We start from the raw sequence: 8130 nt of genomic DNA, 5'->3' as shown, positions 1-8130 counted from the left end.
GTTCATCTAGATACATATCTGTTATTATACATTTATATATATAATATGTCTAGATATATAATAAAAATAATGTATTCAGAAAACTTTAATGTGAAAGGGAGGGAGTAGAAAACATGACCCAAACATTAGACTGCCACTGCAAGTTAAGACTGCACGCATTTGTGGCCGTCCGATTTCGCAGCCGACACGAACTTGCCAGGCTGCAGATATGAATACCGCACAATGCTTTCGTGAACAGTGGTACCCACTGCTGTTATGGTTGATGAACAGTATTGTTGCTGTTGTCTTGTTCGATGTCTAAAATAGGCTTCAGATTTATTTGCAAAGCAAGCCCACCAATTCAATGAAAAGGGCTAAAGGAAAGAGAAGTTGGAAATTATAATGGCATCTAGGATGCATGTGTAAACATTTGATTTTACTGGGCAATGTAGTTTTGTACAAACGATAAACTGGTATCTAAGGCTCCCTTTAGAATGCGATTTTTTTTCTATTTTCACGTTTTTACTATAGAAGAACAAACTGATTCTTATAAAATAAAATAAAACTTTTGATACAATAAACGTGAAGTTCTTGGATTCCAACTTTCCAAGTGGCGCTAGCCGGAGCCGCGCTACGCATATCTGCAGCCTGGCAAGTTCGTTGAAGCTTTGACGAGACGAGATTACAGTACAGCTCCTAGGAAAGACACACACGTCACCTCCGCGCGTGCCTCTGACCATCGTGCTTGTCGTTTGGCTGGGTTTGTTGGTTGCGGGATCACGAGAATTTTCATGTCTTTCAATTCTCGTACTCGTAATTTGAAAGTTATGGAAGGAGATCCATCATTTTGCAATGAAAACAACATAAAAAACTTTGGATAATTTCAAAATCAGACCAATCGTCTTAATATATATGTGAGAGAAAAATACTGTTCCGACTAGAAATATATGATCGTTTACGAGGTAATAAGCCCAACCGATCAGGCGGGCCTTTGGAGGAGCGGGCGGCCGGGCGCTCCGCTCCGCCCGCCGGGACAGCGCCCCCGCGATCCAAGCGGGGCTGCAATGATTAGGCAAAGAATTCGGAAAGGTTTTCGATCGCGATTCGCGTATGAATATGATGCTCCGGTGCCAAAAGCGGTCTTTGATCATCATAAACCCCGTCATCATGCTTGCGATTAGGTGCCTCCTCGAGATGCGAGCCCACCTCCCCGCCTGCTCTCGTCTCGTCACACCGCGGCGGCGGCGCCAGTGCGCCGCCGTGTACTCGTGCGTGCGGTGGGCGAGAGCATGCGTTTCTGCGGCGGCCGGGCGCTAGCTGTACCTGACTACCTGTACGTACGCGACGGGCGACGGCGGCATCTTTGTAGTACGACGGCTACGTCCGCTGCGCCGGGGTACACCTACACTACGGCTCAACGATCGTTGCCCCGTGGCTGGAGAAAAGGGAAGAGGCGCGATTAAAGCTGCGGAGCCCGTTGCTTTCTCCGGCGCTTTGGCTGGGCTGCTGTTGCCTGCTGGTGCTGGTGATTTGATTCCCATGCAAATACTACCAAGTCCTATCCAGCTTTGAGGCCAGGAAAAGAAATTGTTTTTTTCTCGTCCGCTGGGCCCTTCTCCCTGCCACTCCTCGCGAGCTTCGAGGCATGCTGCATCGCTGCTCTGCCGCTCTCTGATCGCTATCTGAAGCCTGATGAGCCGTTGTTTTCAATCCAACAAGTAGGAGGACGGACAGGCGTTGGAGTAGTAATTTTCAGCTCGGTTCAGCAGGACTTATTGCTACCGCAGGTGATTTATAACGCTAATTTGTTAGGAGAGAACTGAAAACGTAAGGCTATTCTGGCTGATTCGTGCCAGCCGAGCCGATACATATATCTGCTCGCCTGGATCGAGTTGAATGCTTCCTTCTCTCTGGCTGGCCTTGGATCCCCATTCCCTTCTTCCTGGAATCCTGGCGTCTCCTTTCTTCAAGTGGAGACGAACAAATACCATGCCCAGCTGTTCGATCATGATCCAGTTACTTCTTCTGTTCAGTGCAGTTGGGTGCTGGCGATCATGATTCCCAGATTTTCAACGTGGGAAAACCGTCGTGTCAAACGGGATTACAGTTGACTATCCTATAAACCACGTGTTTACAGTGAGCAACTTTTTTTTTTTGTTTTAGGATTAAGGCAAATGTACAACGCCGACGCTAATAGACCAAGGCGCTTGCGAGCGGTCTCCAAATGGACGCCCACAAGAGCGTCTGTGGGTGTCATCGTTGGCTCACTGCTTGAGCAAGCTTCGCCGGTTGGAGCCTTTTGCTGTCAAACCTACTGTAACTATTAAAGCGTATAGATAATTGTAGATTAGCATACAAAATTTATTTGCTTCCATTTTAGGCTAAGACGCATGTTAGATTTATTATTCTCTCCGTAGTTATTTACTACAAATGCCTAAAAAAGGTTTTTTTTTTCAGCACAGCAACAACCTGCGTTGCTGCAGCCTAGAGGTGTACTGTACTCCCAAATATCGTTCATTGCAAACAAAAGTGAAAAGTCGTAGAGAGGTAGTGGGAGGCTGGGCACTGGCGAGTCTGCTCGACTGCAGGCCGCTCCAGCTTGCAGCGACGCTGAAACGGCAGCAGCGTCCAGCAGCTCCCCTCCTGTATCACTTCACCAGCAGCAGCAAGCAGGCCCAGCAACGTCCACAACTGAAGAAGTGAAGAACAACAACTACCCCCTCCGTTCACAAAGAGTAAAATCCTATTGTAATTATTCAATGTAAATGTTAGTATATTTTTTACAAATTTGATCAAACTACAGAAAAATGAGACATAAATTATCCAAGAAAAAAACTACACGGACTCCTTCCAGATCACTTTAGGCCTATGCAATGCAGGCGAGGACATGTCCCTATACCTATCTATAGGCCTATACGCTCTCCTGCCCTCTACCCCACCTTGTCCCTGCTCACGCCAAGCAACGGGCGTGGCGAGAGCAAAACAGTAACGTGATGCTATAGCAACGCGATGCTAGCACCAATCACGCCGAAGCGTCGCTTTGTGATGCTTCCTCCTCCTCCACCCTCGCCACGTACTAGGGATCCGCGCCGGGAGCATGGAAGTAAGCGCTCGTCTGTCTGAGCGCAAGCGGTGAAGCGGAAAAGAACAGCGATGCGGTGAGCTTTGCCTTTACAGGCGAGGGCGCGGATCGCCCAAACCGATCGCCGAGCTCTAATTTTGGTAAAGCGCCCCCGCTCCGTCGTCAGGACCAAGAACGCGGATCTTTTCTTCCATCTGCTTGCCGCTTTGCAGTGTGCAGGGGCCGCAGCAGGGCAGCTCGCAGCTCCGCTCCGCGCGACGCCACGGGATCTCGAGGGGGATCCATCGATCGATCGGATCCGTCCACGCCCGCGCGCGGCGCCACCGTGCCTGTCTGTGGTCGAGCTCGGGGGATCGGGAAAGCCGAGCGAGGCGAATCGCTTCGCATGTTACCGCAATCATGAACGCTGCACTTTCTCGTGCTCGTCGTTCCGGCCCCGTCCTCTGGCAGGCTGGCTGATGCCGCCCGAGACCTTGCCGTGTGCCTTTTGCGGGAAATGGCGAGGCGGAAAGGCGCTGTGGAAAATGTGGCAACGAAGGGAGTCATCTTCATCAGAACACAAAAATCCCGATGCCACCCAGATCACCGAAACCCTTTCCTGCTTGCCTCTGGCTTCCGTTTGAATGCGGGACTAGTTTTGTAGGCAATCACGGCTTGCTTGAGTACAACAAGTGAGGTGACAGAACAACAGTGATTGCTACTATGTCAGTGTTGCTGTTGCCTGATGAACCGTGCAGGCTAAACAAATTTAAAAAGGAGCTCTCAAGTGAACAATCGGTCTAGGCACGCCGCACGCCGCTACGTTACGCACAACAGCACAAGGGGATGGAGAAAAACCGCGTTGGCCTTTTTGAGATTAACCCATTATCTCGGCGAGAACGATGTGATCAAGTACAGAATGAAGACGACAGAATGTGAAACAGCAGGGCTCGTGAGCTTTGCCTGCAACACCGCCCGGTTTTGTTTGCTTATGCAGTAGTCGTATCTTAGGTCCTGAACAGAGATCTAGCACCGGCCATTTCCTAATCCAGACATAGCCTTAGTCGCCTAACCTAAGCTCCTCGGAGTCCTCTCAGTTATTTTCGACAAGCCAGGCAGCGACACAAACACAAACAGTGCCCCATTTCAGTTTCTTTAATCTAGTTATCAGACAAGGGCACCAAAGTCTTAGAGAAAACAAAGGAACAGATTCACTTGGATTCAGGCAGGCGCATCACGCACATGCGTGGCGACTATTGTGATCGATCGACCAAGGTAGTGCGGGAGCAAAAGCGAACAAAAGAGGAGGTACTACCAAGGTTTATTAACGTTTCTAAGCTCGAGAAGGCGACAACTCCGGTCTCCTGTCATGTGCCTAGAGCGCCATAATCAAAGCTACTAACCTCCTATAGGTCGGTCCTGTGGTTTAGCAAGCGCTTCAGTAATCCTTTATCCTGGGTGTTTGTTGTTTCTTTGCCAGGCTAGTAGTAGCCTAGTAGGACAAATCTGAAGCTGAGGGCAGGGACAGCGTCTGTGTTTTATTCTCTCCTTTGGCTGTTAGGAAACTTACCGATTAGGCCCTGCACTTTTGGCCCGAAGCACATGTGGGAGCTGGGAAATGAGGATAGAAAGGAAAAGCTGGAAAAAGCGCCTCAACTTGTCAACAAAAGCTTCTTAGAGATGCTAATGCTTTCCAACAGCTTTGACCGGATAAGGTGAAATTGATCCAGCATCAGAAATCCATGGTGAATCTTGTAACCTTCGAGTCAAAGTCTTCTCTCATGGGCAATATTGTACCGGGCTAGTAAGAGCATACTAGTAGTTGTGAACGGATCATACGCAGCCAATCTAATTGTCTATCTAAATTGTTTTAAGGAGTTCAACATAGTAGCCACGTCAACAATTTTTTTTTAAAAAAAATTAGCCACGTCGACGACTCATACTGCATAACACATAATACACAATGAGCTTTACATCAGCAGCCGTTCAAGTATAAGCATATATACACATAAAAGCACTAATGTATTATACATTAATTACCTTGTCATATTTTAGAGCCGTCTCACTGTAATTTGTAGAGTGGCACTGTCGGGTACCATAAAAAGGGGGCCCCTAAGCAAAAAACCGAAAAAATCGCTTAGACCCTGTAAAAATCGAAGCCAAGAGACAACCACCGGCAAACCCCCACCTTATCCGAGGCTCAGCTGGGCCGCCCGGCCCACCTCGAACCAAATTCGGGCCCACCCGAAGCGGGCTCGGCCCAAAATGAAACCATGAGGCCTCGCACATAAGGCCTCGGATGGGGTACCGATTCTCCATCTCGCTCGAGGCCCCGTACGTAGGGCCTCGGACGAGGTACCGATTCTCCATCTCGCTCGAGGCCGGCTCGGCAGCCACCCCGTTGCCGCCGCCTCGACCGGGACGTCACGCGGCCAACCACTCCCGCGACGTCAGCCGAACGACGGCTCGACACAGCGGAGTGACCGACGAGGTGGGAGTCACATCGACGCCACGCCGTCCGGGACAAGACGGGACGGGGGTTACCGGTCGCTGTGCTCGGCGCTGTGCCCACAACCGACGCCCGTGTTGCACTGTGCTGCCTAACCCCACCTGCTCCGAGGATAGCGCGGCATGGAGAGTCATGTCTAGGTCCCTGTAGCCTCGGAATCAGTGTACAGGACCAACTGCTCCCTCCGAGCCTCGGCCATTCGCTTCGGGGTCTCGGTAGCCTCGGGATTTGCGCCCGCCAAGCCCCCCACGATGGTTCAACCTCTGCACCAACTGGGCCTCGGCTCTCTGCGTTGTCAACGTACAGCAACCGGCACGTCGTTCACAGTATGCGCCATGCCTTGCGTCAAGCCATCACAGGAGCTCCCACGTCGCACAGGATCGGACGTGACCGACGCGTCGCTCCAGTGCACCGAGGACAAGACCGCTCCATCGATCATGCCGCCACAGTGACAAGCTACAGGGCTCGGACATGCCACCTCTGCTCACGAACGCCACGTAGCAAATTCGTGTACCGCCCCCGTGTCTCCCTTCGACTATAAAAGGGAGTGACTGGGGCCGTTTCTAAGAAGGACGGGAGGACGAACTCACGAAACATAGACGCACACACAGACGGAGACATCACTCAGATAGACACACGGTAAGCAACGCATTACGCTCTGTAACACACATTCACTTCATCACCGCAAGAGATCAACATCTCAAGCAATCTACGCCGCTCCACGTAGAGACCTGGGACTAGCTCCCTCTCTCGTCCAGCTTGTAAACCCCTACTACAAGCACCTCGGTGCAAGGAATATAAGATCGATCTCGTAGACTGGACGTAGGGCACCTATTGCCTGAACCAGTATAAACCTTGTGTCTCTTTACATTACCATTCGGGATTAGGGGCACGCAGTACATTTTCACTAGTTAGTTGAGGGCCCACCGGTCCAAAACACCGATAGTTGGCGCGCCAGGTAGGGGATCATACTGCGTGTCAGCTTCGTCATCCCAACAAGTTCCGGATGGCAGACCCCGTGCGACCACTGTGTCTCAGCACGGTGATCTGGTTTGGGAGCCTAGAGTTCATATCCCTAGGACATGAGTACGATATGGTACTCCTCACACCCAGAGCCCCACCGACCGATGACGACACCACGCCCCAGCAGCCTAGGCGTAGGTGGCGCCTGGGCCGCCACTCTCGTCGCGCTCGCCAGGCGCAGCGCGGGCGGGACCACCCCGACACCGCGCAAGCTTAGGACGATGCACCGGGCTCCGCCGGCATCCCATGCCCGGCTGCTGGTACAGAGTCCCTGGTTGGGGACCTGTCTAGCTTAAGCCTGGGCAAGGGAAAGACGCCGGTGGCGCGCAGCGACGCCTCGTCATCAAGCTTTGCCCCGCCACCTCCTGAGGAGTCGACTCCGACGGAGCGAAGCCCGGCGATGGCACCATCCCCGTACCCCTTCGGGTTTGGCAGTACCGCCGCCGCCTATGCTTCCACCTACGCTTTCGCTCACGCAGACCCCTCAGGACGCCACCAATGTTTTGCCCTCGACCCCGATGCCACTACCTCGACCCACACCCACATTGACTCCTCGGGGGAGGACGAGGCGTGGGCCGAAGCGGACTTCTCCGGGCTTTGCGACCCTGAAGCTATGTGCCACTTCCTGGCCGCGAGCGACTACTACTTTGGCTACTCCGACTCTGATGACGCAGGCACTTACGACCCCACTCGTGAGTGCTTCCACGTCAAGCTCGGGATGCCGAGCACGAGCGATGAGGACAAAGGGGCAGGTTCTCGCTCCCCCCCCCCCCGAGGGGGCGGGCGGCGCCACACCTCCACGTGTTGAGCCCCGGGCAGCGTAGAACGAGGACCTTGCCCCGAGGAACTTTGATGTCTAGACCTGGAGCAGCTCTGTGAGCTTCAGGCCAAGGTCGAACAAGACCAACTCCTTCTGTAGCAACTCCAAGACACTCTCGAGCAAGAGCAGCGGGGTCGCGGTGATGGCGGAGCAGCCCGGCGGAGGGCTCGCGACGTCAACCACCGCATCAACAACGACGAAGGGGGCGAGCAACCCCCTATCTTCAATCGCGCTAGACAGAACGTCACGGCAATGGCGATGCTACTCTAAACGATGCCTGAGCCCTCTACATCGGAGGGGCGACGGGCCCACGACGAGCTCCGGGACCTCCTCGAGACCGCCGCGGTACAGCAGGCCAAAAGTTCCGCCTCTCGACGACACGGAGGCGCCTCAGAACTTCCCATAGCACCGCCTCAGTAGGATAGGGAGGCCTCGGTTCCCCCCGAGCCCGCTCGAGCACCGACGGCCAACAGGGCCCCCTCAGTGCATGATCGCCTCGGCGACCAACGTGAGGCGTAAGGCGACCATGATGTGGTCAGCAGGCGACGACGCCACAACAACGATGGACCCGCCTGAGGCTACCACCCGCACCGAGGCGACCACGATCGAGGCTCGTCCGATCAATCGAATCAAATCCAAGCAAGCGGTGCTGTTCTTCACTGATATCATCCATAGGTTTAGGGTTCCGAACACCATCATCACTGACAATGGGACACAATTCACCGGCCGTAAGTTCCT

This window comes from Miscanthus floridulus, chromosome 5 (genome assembly GCF_019320115.1).
Source record: "Miscanthus floridulus cultivar M001 chromosome 5, ASM1932011v1, whole genome shotgun sequence".
Lineage (NCBI taxonomy): Eukaryota > Viridiplantae > Streptophyta > Magnoliopsida > Poales > Poaceae > Miscanthus > Miscanthus floridulus.
The sequence above is the reverse complement of the archived record's forward strand: the minus strand, read 5'-3'. Positions refer to the sequence as shown.